The sequence below is a fragment of the Zea mays genome, chromosome 9 (genome assembly GCF_902167145.1).
Source record: "Zea mays cultivar B73 chromosome 9, Zm-B73-REFERENCE-NAM-5.0, whole genome shotgun sequence".
In the NCBI taxonomy this organism is placed as follows: domain Eukaryota; kingdom Viridiplantae; phylum Streptophyta; class Magnoliopsida; order Poales; family Poaceae; genus Zea; species Zea mays.
The window spans coordinates 126720726-126735799 of NC_050104.1; the positions used below are offsets into that span (position 1 = coordinate 126720726).

The following is a 15074-nucleotide window of genomic DNA, read 5'->3' on the forward strand; positions in this document are numbered from 1 at the left end:
CAGCATCACTAAAAATTTAAGCATGGCATCATCTTGAGCATTATCATCACATGTGGTCATCCATAACAATTGACCATGTGTTGCATTCAGTCTAAAATAATATAACTTGTTTTGCCTATGCATGATTTAGGGTGAAGTTGTGTTTTGGTTTGGTAAAACCCTGACTTAAGATTTAAATTGGGCCATTTAATTTTAGGTTCTTGAGAAAATCAAAGACTGGAGAAAGCTTTCTTTTTATTTCTTGATAGAAAAAGTTTATTTTGTTACCAGATAGGTCATTTGGCCGAGTAGCAAGGGATAGTTATTAATAATTGCCGAAATGAGTTAATAATAAATTTAGGGATACAAGTTTAATTTGTTACCAAACAAGTCGTTTGGCCTGGTAATGAATGACCAGTCACAAAATAATTACCAGCGTGGGGTAATAATAATTTTAGGAATCAAAAATTAGGTTTTGTGATTTGTGTCGCATTAATTCGGACCAGCATGAATTTAATTAAAATTTTAGATTCATAATTAGTCAAATATAAATTATTCCAAAACTTTTGTAGTATGAATTCTAATCAAGTGGAGCAGTAATCCTAAGATAAAAATTGAGAATATTGTTGTGTACGAATTTAAATTAGAGAGAAGAATAGATAATTATTAGGGATATATGGAGGTATTGTAGGAGAAGAAAAGATCCGTCATTCTTATCTTTAGTAAACGTGCACAATATTTAATAAGCTTTCTCACGTCACTTTTACGAGTAAAAACCTCTCGTATACTCATTCCACTATCTCCATTTTCCTGTGTACTCCCGTAGTGGTTTGTTGTCGTGCGTATACAGCGGCACCTGTATTCCTGCGTGTCATCTGCCGTGATACGTGGTGGAGGATGGACCGATGGACTGCCACGCGCCAAACTTGTCACCGTTTTCTGGCACTGCTGTCTCGCGTTCTGGTGATTCTTCTCTACCGCGGTCCATCAGCCACACTCGCTCCTTCGTGTATTCCTCCTCATTCACGTCCCCAGTCACGACGCCGTACGCGTAGACTCGACAGCTCACGCCGTATTGCCCTCTTGATGCTCGACATCGCCAAGTCCAGCGCTCGCCTCTCTAGCTCGACTCATCGGACCTGCCCTTTCTCAGCTTGCTGTCTCCCAGCCGTGTGCCATGCCTCTGCTCGACATCGACTAGCGTCGCTAGCCATCGCGCCCACCTGCTGGTCGCCGAGTTTGCCGACGCTCGTCAGTGTCGCATCCAACCTCGCAGAGCTCGACACCACCAAGGTCTCTGCTCACGTTTCTCTCTATTTGCATCCGTCGGTTCGTGCCTCTAGCCGGGTAGAGGCTGCTAGGTCCGAAATTGGGGTAGGGATTGTGTTTGGGAAAGGTTGGGGGCGCTTTCTGTGGTTCGGGTTGGGGGACGGAGCTTCACCGTCGGCTATTGGCGCTTGGATGTCCGACGGGAGGTGGGTAACCCCCCGTGCGTGCGTGACGTTGAAGAAGAAGGGGCTGTTTGTGTGAAAAAGAGAAGTCCAGGGGGTTTTTGTTGAAAAGAGTTTTAGAGTTTTCTTTTATTTCAGAATTTGTACTAGAATTAGAAGTGTCGTAGAAAATTATAGAAAAATGCTAAAAATACGAAACCAGTTTTGTTGAGTTCACAAGAATGAGTACTTATTGATAAAAATATTGGTTAGATAAAAACTATGATTTTTATGTGTCGTTTTTCTTTTAAGATAGGTTATTAATGCTTATTTAATTTTCTGTAATACATATATCTCTCCTAAAATCCTGAAAATTTTTGTGGGTAGTATTTAGATTTAGACTAGCTTACAGAAAAAGTTTGATTCAAATTGGAGTATGTTAAGTCAGATAACTAATTTAAGCCTATTAAAAATGCCTTTTAAGAAAATATTTAAGTAATTAAGAAAAATTGAATAATAGTTTAAATTGTTTGCAGTGTTGAGTGAAGTCCATGGACCACTAACACCCAGATTGGTCCATGGCGTGTGTAATTATTTTCAAGGATTTTGCGTCCTTCGCTTAGCAACTAGAAATTTTGGCGGTAGCATAGTGGAATTGTACCGTGTAGGGATAGTATGCTTGGGGTTTTATCATTTTAAATTCTTTATATTGCATATGTGTCCATGTCATCATCACATCATGATCATGGCAAGCATCTTTACTTTACGTATAGATCACGTTACTGGTGGATCAATCGCTTGGTGAAACAATTTCCTGAAGGCTGGTCATCACCCTGAAGACTTGTGAAATTTTATTTCCTCAGTCTTCGGCTCTTCTCTGCAACAAAGGTAAGCCCCGGTGCATTCACCACTTTCCTTGTTGTTTACAAAACCTTTATCACTTGATATGCTGCATTAGGTGATAGGAGTTGCGTGATCAAACAATTGATGCATTGCCATCCTTGAGAATTTGAAGAATCATTCATTGATACCTATTTTATGAAAAACTAGTGCTGCTTAGCCCTGCTTAAAGTGATAAGATTTTTTTTGAAATTTATTTTGATTACTGGTTATTGTGTTACGTGTGAATGGACTTGAGTTAGATAATTAATATGAGACCGGGCGGGTGGCTTGCATCGTGAAATGAGTCGGTGTAGTGCTCCACTTGTGTCGATTAAGGACCGTTCGATGTAGGCCTGTTGTGGTTGAGACTTTGTAACTAGCCACATGCCTCGGTAAGCCTGAACCCGACTATTCCATACGTGAAAAGATAACCGCGCACTGGGCGTGGGAGATGGTGGGAGTAGCGTGTACCCTCCTAGCTAGAGGCTGGATGGAGGAGTACTGTGCTCCCGGGTAGCGCGGACCGGTTCACGTTGTGGAGGATCTGTGGGAACGGTTGACATATGCAAGGGTTAAGTGCTACATATGTTGTGTGGTTAGGGATCCCCAGCTGGGTATAATCGGTTCGAATCGTCGTTGCTCCTCGGTTATGGAGACTTGACCCACCGACCACTCATCGTAGTTAATAAGTGAAACACGAATTGGCTAAAAGAAAGCTAGATAGGACAAGTGAATGCTCTAGTTCAGGAGAATCTAGAATCAGGTAAGAACGCAAATTGATAATTAAAAGATGGCTTAAGGATCCACTATTAGTAAGCGTTTGTGCAAAATGAGTCCTTGATTATTGCTTAGCCTTACCTTGACTCCCTCTAGCCAGCATATCCTTGGGAGTCTTTTCTTTAGTCGGGTAAGTCTTGCTGAGTAATTGCATACTCAGGGTTTTATTCCCTGTTGTTTTTCAGGTCTTAGTTTTGTGCTGCTGATGGTGGTGTTAAGTGCCGGTGGGCTCAGCTTTTTTATAAGTCTAAGTAACCCTTCTATACTTCTTATTGAGGATGGTCTCTTGAGCTAGCATATATTTCAAACTTATACTTTTGTAATCACTCCGATGTATATAATGTAAAATTTTTGTAACTTGTAAAAATTTGGTAATAAGATTTTCGCTGCAAAAAAATTGATGTGTGTGATTTGCGTTACTTAATCCTGCGGTCCTGGTTGTTAGTGGTTTATCCGGGGTTCTTGGGGCACTCGGACGGATCCTGTTAAGTTATTTGGTGCACATGCATAGCCGTCTGAGGTCTTTGAGACAAGGGCAGGTGCATGTGGGTCCAATAACTTGGGAGGTTCCGCCACAGCTGTGGCGGAACCTCCCAAGTAATTAGGCCCACCTACAGTTGTCCTTGTCCAACGGACCTCAGACAACCCTGTAGATGCTCCTGAACTACTTGACAAGTTCGGTATCTGCTTTCTCACCTCTCCAGGAACGTTTCACCCGTCTTGCAGACATTATAGATCATCGGAGGTAAAGAATTGCGGAAGCGATTACATAACTTACATTTATTTAAAAAGTAAGATCAGGTTGTTTATTATAGACCAGAAATATAAAACGAGTGCTGAGTAGTATTATTATACATACCAAGGGAGGTAAAAACTCCTCCCGATAGTTTTAAACAAAAGTTCTATATGGAGGACCAAGTCCTCCCGCATCTTCACTCTTGTTTCTCCTCCTTAGGAACCACCTTGGTACAGAAGCAACAGAAATCTGCTACTTTCTCACCTAAAAACAACGAAGGGATAAACCCTGAGTATGGAATTACTCAGCAAGTCTTACCCGACTAAGGAAAAGACTCTCAAGGGTATGCTGGCTTAAGGGAGTCAAGGTAAGGCTTTTCAATAATCAAAGACTCTGTTTTGCAGAAATGCTTACTAAAGTGGATCCTTAAAAATCCAATTTTATTTGTCAAGTTAAGTACAATTACCTGCAACTAGAGTTCTTTCTACCCTAGTTCAATCACTGGTCCTGCACTAGCCAATTTCTTAACAAAAACCCATCATCTTTAGTGGAATGCTACGTGTAAGTCAGTGGCCAAGTCTCCATAACCGCGGAGGTACGGCGATCCGAATCGATTATACTCAGCTGAGGATCTCCGATCACACGACATATGTAGCACTTAACCCTTGCATATGTCAACCCGCCACCGGGGTTCTTAAGACCAGATCAGGTTCACGCAAACCGAGAGCACAGATACACCACCGTCCAGCCTCTTGCCACGGAGGGTACACGCTACTCTCGCCACCGCTCCACGCCCATTTCGTGTTATCTTATTCTGGCCTTAGTCTGCCCGAGGCAAGGCTTACCCATGACGAGGCATATGACCAGTTAAAGGGTCCTCGGTCAGCAGGCCTACATCGACAAGGTCCTTAATCGACTCAGACGGAGACACTACACCGGAGACACTACACCGAGATTCTCTTCTCGTGCAAGTTACCCGCCCGGTCTCAGCTTAATCTTTTCAACCCAAAAACTTGGTACCTGGCAGAGGTACATCTTTTCCGATGTTGAATCCATCATGGCCATGATGGATCCACCATCAAATTTTATTTTCAAAAACAACCCTTCCACTTTGCCAAACATCTTTTGTAAAACAAATCCTTTTGTTTTTCTAAAGCGATACTAAGCATAGTAAAACCTTTTTGTAAAAACAGGGTTTCAAGGAAGGCAATCGAGTTCAAGGAAGGTAATGCAGGAATTGTTTAAGCATTCAACTCCTATCACCTAATGCAGCAAGCAAGTGAGAAAGATTTTAAAAACGTCAAGGAATGTGGCAAATGCACCGGAGCTTGCCTTCGTTATCAGGTGAGTCTGGCTTGGATCCACAAATATCAAAGTAGAAGCACTTTCCTGCCTGAGAATTCGAGGGTGGTGGTGTCTTTTCTTCAGTGACTTCCACTTCTTCTTCGCGTTCTAACATAACCATATATATACATATATAAGAATGAATGCCATGTAATGCTCATGAGAGTGCGAAGATAATAAAGATTTATTATCTAAGTCTTGAATACAACTTTCCTTCACGGAACTCCGAGAACTTAGGGTTTCCGGAGTCAGTAAAGGAGTTCAAAGGGCAGGGGTGGGGTTTTGGGTTCTAGTTATCAAACATGGTCTAAATCAATTCAAACTCTACCCATGGCTCCTAACTAATGTGTAGAGCTTATGTAAAAAGTTTGAGCATTTTTGGGATTATTATCTATTTTCTAAAATTCCAGAACTATTTCTTTAAGCTATTTTAAATGCCCTAAAATTCCCTGTTTAAACTAAGAATCATGAAACTATTTTTATTAAATTCTAGGGAAAATAAGAAACCTAGGAAAATTGGTTTCACAATTTTAGGATTTTTCTATATTTTTCCATGGATTTCTAAAGTTATTCTAAAAAAGAAAAGGAGAAAGAGTGAATAGTGTTGGGCTGATTCTAGCCCAGTCGGCCCAGACCCAGGCAGAAACGTGCCCGCGCGCGCTGGCCGTGGCCGTTTTGCACAGAGGACCCCGGGTTTTTGGTTAACTGGAAATAAGTTCTTTTACTATTCCTACGTGTCGCTGACGGTTTACAGAAAGCCCCCTTCGACTTCTATTTCTTCGCACGGCCAAGTCCACGACGGCGCTCCGCACGGGAAGCTTAACTCCGGCGAGCTAGACCGGCCGGAGGGGACCAAGACCGGCGCTAGTCTTCGGTTTACCCCAAAATCTACCCCAGAGAGGCATTTCCCCTCATTCAATTTCAGAATTGGAGCTCTACAACCCTCTGCCCATAGTGACAGCGGAAAAACTTAAAGGAGTCGCGTGTTCCAAGCGATTCATGGCAGTATAAGCCAATTAAAGGGATCGGGGAGCATCACGGGTACCTGAGGATACTCAATTGAGGGATCAGAGGGCGTGAGTTGGCTTGAATTGCACTGGCCGCGGTAAGGCTAGTTCACGGTAGCGGAAAGTCAATTTGGGGGAAGTTGGAAATTGGGACTCACTGGCGATCGACTGAGGACGATTCTTGGTGGCTGGGTGCTGGATGACTTAGCGGAGCTGGTGGAGGGCTCAATTTATAGGGCTCTTCGGCGGTGACCGTGAATTTGCGCGTTGATGTGTGGCGGTCAGAAGTGAGGAAGAACGCTGGTGCAGTGAACACGTGTTCATCGTCGTGGCAGTAACTTCGGTGGTCGACGGGGAGTTTAGAGGGAGTCACGACGATGCGGTGGCGCGGTTAGGACACGAGGTGGACAACGGCGATGGCACGACGACGGTGAGCAGTTTTACCCGCGGGCGGTGAGCCAGGGGAGGAGTACCGCGGCTGACCGGGGTGGCTTCCAGCTTGACGGCGGCGAAGATCTTTCTACCTGAAGCGTTATCCAACCCAGCCGAGCACAAATCGCGACGGCAATGGCACGAATCGCGGCGGCAGGTCACCGGCGGTGATAACAGCTGCGCTGGCGATCTGATCTCCCTGGTAGCACTATACCATGGCGAGTGCTCCATCAGACAACCCGACAGAGCAACTTTAGGTCCTATTTTCTCCAGTTTTTCTATGGTACCAAGTCCAAATCTCTGTAGCAATAGTGGAGTGCTATAAACCAGCTACAACTTTGCTATGGCAACCCTAGGTAGATTTCCACTGGATCATGCTCGAATTTAGGCTTGAAGTTGATGTCAGTTCACTGTTAGTCTGAAAATTCAGATCAAATCAGCCTGACAGCCAAAGTTTGAGCATGATTATCTCTAAATTTCTCACAAGAACATGGCTTGCCCACTTCAGCAAAATTGTTCTCCTTTGTTTGCTTTACAACATTGATGTGGTGACCTAGGGCAAAGATCCTATATTTTAAAAGTTACAAGGCTCCAAAGTTGAGCCAATATCACTGAAAATCACACCTAGACTATTAAGGACTTAAGAGGTGAGTTTTGCAAATAAGCCCAAAACTTAGGGTTTAACTTGCAAATTCACATATGAGTGACCCAAATGACTCAAGATACTTATTTGACTTGGTTTTTGCACTTTAGTCCAAAAGTGGACTAATTTTGGACGTAGGTCCCTAGGGTTTGGTTTTAGGGTTTTCCAGGGTTCTAATGGGGATTTTTGGTATCCCAGGGGTATAATTGTGATTCAACTTTGTTTTTGGGGACATTTTATAACTTTTTCCCTAAAGCCTTTAGGTTTTCTCAATTTGGGTTTGGTCTTACCCCTTTAATCCCTATTTAGGGTTGAGTTCCCTATCCAGGGTCTTGTTTGCAAAACACCAAAACAATACAACTTGTTTGAAATTTTTACCTAGTAAATGCACTCTAGGTGTGTCAAACATATGCAATGCCAATTCTTATTATGCCATGCTCAAGTTTTAGTTACAGTAACACCAGGGGTGTTACATCCTTCCCCCATAAAAGAATCTCGTCCCGAGACTAAAAGTCCTAGGGTAAGTAATGGAAAAGGAAATGTGTCACATTTTTATTTCCTTATTTCTGGTACAAGGCAGGGGTGATGTGGGGGTCACTTATTTATTACAACACTAAATATACTTTACAAATTACATGAGGCTAAAAAGCCTGGGAAATTCTTATCTAAAAAGTCTTGAGTTTCCCATGTAGCCTCATCTTCGGAATGTTGGTTCCACTGTATCTTATAGAACTTGATAGTTTTTCTTCGGGTAACCCTGTCCTTTTGATCCAAGACTCGAATAGGGTGCTCAGAGTATGTTAAGTCCGGTTCAAGGACAACATCTGTTACTTCAATGGTTCGATCGGGAACCCGAAGACACTTCTTCAATTGTGACACATGGAACACATTATGTATAGCAGACAAAGTTTCGGGGAGTTGCAGTCGATACGCCACTGGTCCGCATTGCTCAAGTACCAGGAATGGACCAATGTACCTAGGTGCAAGCTTTCCTTTAACCCCGAAACGGGATACCCCTTCATTGGTGAAACTTTCAGGTAGACATAGTCCCCTTCATGAAAATACAAGGGCATTCATCGTTTGTCTGCATAACCATTCTGACGAGCTTGTGCTTTCTTCATATTATGAATAATTTTCTGAACCTTTTCCTCGGCCTCCTTCACCATATCAGGCCTAAAGAAGTACCTTTCCCCAGGTTCAGACCAATTTAGCGGAGTACGACATCGTCGTCCATACAAAGCTTCAAAGGGTGCCATCTTGATGCTTTCTTGATAGCTATTATTATATGAAAACTCCGCTAAGGGCAAACATTCATCCCATTTCTGTGAGAAGTCCAGAACACATGCTCGCAACATATCTTCGAGTATTTGATTAACCCTCTCAGTCTGTCCACTCGTTTGGGGATGATAGGCCGAACTGTGGAGCAGCTTGGTACCCAGGGATTTATGGAGTTCTTCCTAGAATTTGGATACAAATTGTGGTCCACGATCCGACACTATATTCTTTGGAACACCGTGCAAACTGAGAATGCGGGCAATGTACAACTCTGCATAGGTAAGTATCGGGTAATATGTCTTGACCGGCAGAAAGTGAGCAATCTTTGTAAGTCGATCAACAATCACCCAGATAGAGTCATACCCTTTTGCGGTCCTGGGTAATCCCACAATAAAGTCCATACTTATGTCTTCCCATTTCCATGTCGGTATTGGTAGTGACTGTAATGGACCGACAGCTTTTAAATGTATGGCTTTGACACGTCTGTAGGTGTCACATCTCGCCACATAGCGTGCAATTTCGATCTTCATCTTTGTCCACCAGTAATGTTGCTTCAATTCTTGTTGCTTCAAGTCTTGGTTCATCTTAGTGCTTCCGGGATGAATAGAGTAGCGGCTAAGATGTGCTTCATCAAGAATTTGCTGGCGGAGCTCTTCATTCTTCGGCACCACTATGCGGTTATTAAACCATACAATGCCTTGATCATCTTCTTTGAAATATTTGGCTTTTCCAGCCCTTAACTTCTCACGAATGTGTTTCATACCCTCATTACCTTTTTGGGCATCAATTATCCTTTGCAAGAGGACTGACTCAAGCTTTAGCTGATTCAAAGTTCCTTGTTGGACCATCCCTAGGTTTAGCTTCTCTATCTCTTGACATAAAGTGTTGTCAGAGGTCTTCACCATAAGACAATGACAGGAAACCTTACGGCTTAGTGCATCTGCCACAACATTGGCTTTGCCTGGGTGATAATGAATTTCCAGTTCATAGTCCTTAATAAGCTCAAGCCATCGTCTCTGCCTCATATTCAATTCTGACTGGGTGAAGATATACTTCAAGCTTTTATGATCTGTATAGATATGACAGACATTTCCCAGCAGATAGTGTCGGGGACCATAATTAGGGGTACCCTCAAGACGCCTAATTCTCAGCTGGTAACCCCCATCAGCATAAAGCTGCAGAGGCCTGATGGGTGCGATTAAGTCAGGGATTAGTCCATACGAGCGACTCGATCACGCCTCGCCCGAGCCTAGCCTCAGGCAAGGGCAGCCGACCCCGAGGGATTTCCGTCTCGCCCGAGGCCCCCCTTTAACGGCGGACACATCTCCGGCTCGCCCGAGGCCTTGCCTTCGCTAAGAAGCAACCCTGGCTAAATCGCCGCGCCGGCCGACCGAGTCGCAGGAGCATTTAACGCAAAGGTAGCCTGACACCTTTATCCTGACGCGCGCCCCCCGGCAGAGCCGAAGTGACCGCCGTCACTTCGCCGCTCCACTGACCGGTCTGACAGAAGGACAGCGCCGCCTGCGCCACTCCGACTACAGTGCCACTTGACAGAGTGAGACTGATAGGCAGTCAGGCCCTGCCAAAGGCACCATAGGAAACTCCGCTCCGCCCGACCCAGGGCTCGGACTCGGGCTAAGCCCCGGAAGACGGCGAACTCCGCTCCGCCCGACCCAGGGCTCGGACTCGAGCTAAGCCCCGGAAGACGGCGAACTTCGCTCCGCCCGACCCAGGGCTCGGACTCGGGCTCAGCCCCAGAAGACGACGAACTCCGCTCCGCCCGACCCAGGGCTCGGACTCGGGCTCAGCCCCAGAAGACGACGAACTCCGCTTCGCCCGACCCCAGGGCTCGGACTCCGCCCTGGCCTCTGCCGAACAACCTCCGCCTCGCCCGACCCAGGGGCTCGGGCTCGGCCTCGGCCATGGAAGACAGACTCGACCTCGGCTTCGGAGGAGCCTCCACGTCGCCCGACCTAGGGCACAGGCCAGCCACGTCAACAGGAAGCGCCATCATCACCCTACCCCGAGCCGACTCGGGCCGCAGAGAACAAGACCGGTGTCCCATCTGGCTAGCTCCGCCAGATAGGCAATGATGGCGCCCCGCTAGCCCTGTGACGACGGCGGCTCTCAGCTCCCTTACGGAAGTAGGGGGACGTCAGCAAGGACTCGACCGCTCCGACAGCTGTCCCTCCGCCAGGCTCCGTTGCTCCTCCGACAGCCACGACATCACACCAGCAGGGTGCCAAGATCTCTCCGGCTGCCACATTGGCATGTACTTAGGGCGCTAGCTCTCCCCCCGCTAGACACGTAGCACTCTGCTATACCCCCATTGTACACCTGGATCCTCTCCTTACGCCTATAAAAGGAAGGACCAGGGCCTTCTTAGAGAAGGTTGGCCGCGCGGGGATGAGGACGGGACATGCGCTCTCTTGGGGCCGCTCGCTTTTCTCACCCGCGTGGACGCTTGTAACCCCCTACTGCAAGCGCACCCGACCTGGGCGCGGGACGAACACGAAGGCCGCGGGATTTCCACCTCTCTCACGCCCGTCTCCGGCCACCTCGCTTCCCCCCTTCGCGCTCGCCCACGCGCTCGACCCATCTGGGCTGGGGCACGCGGCACACTCACTCGTCGGCTTAGGGACCCCCCGGTCTCGAGACGCCGACAGTTGGCGCGCCAGGTAGGGGCCTGCTGCGTGCTGACGAACGGGCAGTCTCCAGCAACCTCTCCAGCCCGGGACGGTGCTCCGTTTCGGGAGTCTTGAGTTCATGTCCCTCGACGACAGCTACGACATGATACTCCTTCCACCGCCGCGCGACAACGACAATGGCGGCCGACAACCCGCCCGCCGGCGGCGGAATCGACGATATCTTCCCCGCGTGGTGGAAGAACAACATTCGAGCTCGCCCCGTCCTCTCCCCCACCAACGGAGGAGGGGGCGGGGCAACCAAGGCCAAGTGGGAGGCCGCGCTTCGTCGGCTGTCGAGCGAATCGACGTCCCCAGCGCCCCAACAGGGGGCGCGCCGGGCGTCGACCTCGCGTTTGAGACGAAGGCGAGCGTCGTCCCCCCGCGACACACCAATCCCGAGCAAGTGGACGACGCCAGCGCGCTCGCGGAGGGCTTGCAGGACGTCGCCCTCGTACCTAAGACGACGGTGCAATCAGTCCCCGACGTGACTATGTCGCTCCTCGTCGACCAAAAGGTACTGACTGATTCCCATCCTACGTCATTTCGACTCGGCCTCAACCCGCCTAGCGACCTCGCTTTGGCGGGCGCTCTCGTTGACGCAAGTGCAACCCCTCTGGGGTTTCGTATGCGGTCGCCTTGGGACCGATTGACGGACGTCTCGACCTGCGGGCCCTCTGGGTCCGAGGAAGATGACGATCCCAGCATCTGTTGGGATTTCTCTGGATTTGGCAACCCCAGTGCTATGCGGGACTTTATGACCGCATGTGACTACTGCCTCTCCGACTGTTCCGACGGTAGCCGCAGCCTTGACGACGAGGACTGCGGCCCAAGCCGCGAATGTTTCCACGTCGAGCTAGGGGATCCCTCCGAAGGCAACCATCTCGGCATGCCGGAGGACGGTGATCTCCCTAGGCCGGTGCCTCGCGCTGACATCCCGCGGGAGCTAGCTGTGGTCCCCGTTCCGGCGGGGGGTCACGACCCACAGCTCGAGCAAGTCCGCGGGGCGCAGGCCAGGCTCGACGAGGGAGCAGGAGCGCTTGAGTCGATCCGCTGGGACGTCGGGCAGGTATGGGCGGGCCAACCCCCGGCCGGAGAAATACGTCACCTGCCCCAGGGTTTCCAGCACCGTGTCGCCAACGACGTCAGGGTCAGGCCGCCACCCGCATCCAGCGGGGTCGGTCAGAACCTGGCAGCCGCAGCGATGCTCCTCCGCGCGATGCCGGAGCCATCAACCACCGATGTGACGGAACCTCCCAAGTAATTAGGCCCACCTACATTTGTCCTTGTCCAACAGACATTAGACACCCTGTAGATGTTCCTAAGTCACTTGACAAGTTCGGTATCTTTTCTTACCTTACCAGGAACATTTCACCCGTCTTGCAGACATTACAGAACATCGGAGATAAAGAAATGCGGAAGCAATTACATAAACGTACATTTATTTATAAAGTAAGATTAAGTTACTTATTACAGACCAGAACTAAAAGTGAGTGCAGAGTAGTAATATTATACAAACCAAGGGAGGCACAGACTCCCCCCGATAAGCTATAAGCAAAATATCCTATGTGGAGGACCGAGTCCTCCCGCACTTCAGTCTTGTTTTTCTTCTTTTGAAACCACCTTGGCACAGAAGCAGCAAAAGTCTGCTACTTCCTCACCTAAAAACAACGAAGGGATAAACCCTGAGTATGGAATTACTCAGCAAGTCTTACCCGACTAAAGAAAAGACTCTCAAGGGTATGCTGGTTATATGGGAGTCAAGGTAAGGTTTCTCAATAATCAAAGACTCTGTTTTGCAGAAATGCTTACTAAAGTGGATCCTTAAAAATCCAGTTTTATTTGTCAAGTTAAGTAGAATTACCTGTAACTAGAGTTCTTCCTACCCTAGTTCAATCACTGGTCCTGTACTAGCCAATTTCTTATCAAAAGCCCATCATCTTTAGTGGAATGCTACGTGTAGGTCAGTGACCAAGTCTTCATAACCGCGAAGGTACGGTGATCCGAATCGATTATACTCAGCTGAGGATCTCCAATCACACGACATATGTAGCACTTAACCCTTGCATATGTCAACCCGCCACCGGGGTTCTTAAGACCAGATCAGGTTCACGCAAACCGAGAGCACAGATACACCACCGTCCAGCCTCTTGCCACGGAGGGTACACGCTACTCTCGCCACCGCTCCACGCCCATTTCGTGTTATCTTATTCTGGCCTTAGTCTGCCCGAGGCAAGGCTTACCCATGACGAGGCATGTGACCAGTTAAAGGGTCCTCGATCATCAAGCCTACATCGACAAGGTCCTTAATCGACTCAGACGGAGACACTACACCGAGACTCTCTTCTCGTGCAAGTCACCCGCCCGGTCTCAGCTTAATCTTTTTAACCCAAAACTTGGTACCTGGCAGAGGTACATCTTTTCCGATGTTGAATCCATCACGGCCATGATGGATTCACCATCAAGTTTTATTTTTGAAAACAACCCTCCCACTTGTGCCACAACATCTTTTGTAAAAATAAAACCTTTTGTTTTTCTAAAGCAAGGCTAAGCATCAAAAATCTTTTGTAAAACAGGTGATCAAGGAAGGTAATCAAATTCAAGGAAGGTAATGCAGGAATTGTTTTAGCAATCAACTCCTATCACCTAATGCATCAAGCAAGTGAGAAAGATTTTAAAAATATCAAGGGAGGTGGCAAATGCACTGGGGCTTGCCTTCGTTTATAGGTGATTCGGGTTCGGATCCACAGATATCGAAGTAGAAGCAGTTGCCTGCTTGCGAATCCGAAGGTGGTGGTGTCCTGTCTTCGGTGACTTCTATCTCTTCTTCACGTTCTAATCATAACCATACATAGGTATAAGAATGGATGCCATGGGATGCTCATGAGGATGCAAAGATAATATAAACTTATTATCTATGTCTTCAATACAACTTTCCTTCATGGAACTCCGAGAACTTAGGGTTTCCGGAGTCGGTAAAGGAGTTCACAGGGCAGGGGTGGTGGTTTGGGGTTTTAATTATCAAACATGGTCCAAATCAATTCAAACTCTTCCCAAGGCTTCTAAATATTTCTTTAAGTTCCCATAAAAAGTTTGGGCATTTTTGGACTTACCAATTATTTTCTAAAAATCCAAAACTAATTCTTTAAGCTGCTTTAAATGCCCTAAAATTCTCTGTTTAAACTAAAAATCATGAAATTATTTTTATTAAATACTAGGGAAAATAACAAGCCTAGGAAAATTGGTTTCACAATTTTATCATTTTTCTACAATTTTCAATAATTGTTTTAGCTCTGGAAATAAAAGAAAAGGAAAAACAGTGAACAGCTCTGGGCCAAAAGCAGCCCAGATGGCCCAGTCAGGGGGAAAAGCGCCCGCGCGCGCCTGCGCCCTGGCGATTTTGCACAAAGACCCCTGCGGTTTTGACTAATTGCGACCGAGTTCCCCTGCTGTTTTCGTGGGTCACAGACGATTTGCAGAAACGCCCCTGATGTTCTATTTCTTCACCCGACACATCCTCGACGGCGTTCACGCATGGCCGAAGTCCGGCGAGCCAGCAGACCGGCCGAACGGGACCGTGACCGGCGCTTAGCTTTGGCGTAAACCGAATTCACTACCTGAAGAACGTTTCCCCTAATTTAATTGCACAAATGATCAAATGTTTTGCTCTGGCCACGGTGACCGTGAGCAACGTGGCAAGATCGTCGTGTTCCCGGCGATTTAAAGCTACTCCGTATGAATTGATGGTTCGGCAAGCATTACAGAGCGTCAAGAGTGCTCGAACAAGTGAGAGTGAGGGACGAACTGACCGGTATAGGACTGGCCGCGGTGAGGTTGCTCTTCGCGGTGTTCTTCAACTGTTTTGGGGAAATCCCAAATTCATGT

At 47.3% G+C, this 15074-nt stretch overlaps 1 long non-coding RNA gene across 1 annotated transcript; it reads left to right on the forward strand.

The window, feature by feature from the left end:
• The first annotated feature begins 861 nt into the window (after window positions 1-861).
• Window positions 862-3487, forward strand: LOC103639021 (uncharacterized). The gene is made up of 3 exons (XR_559182.3): window positions 862-1272; window positions 2183-2297; window positions 3254-3487. It is a non-coding gene; the product is annotated as an uncharacterized lncRNA (long non-coding RNA).
• Window positions 3488-15074: the final 11587 nt, after the last annotated feature.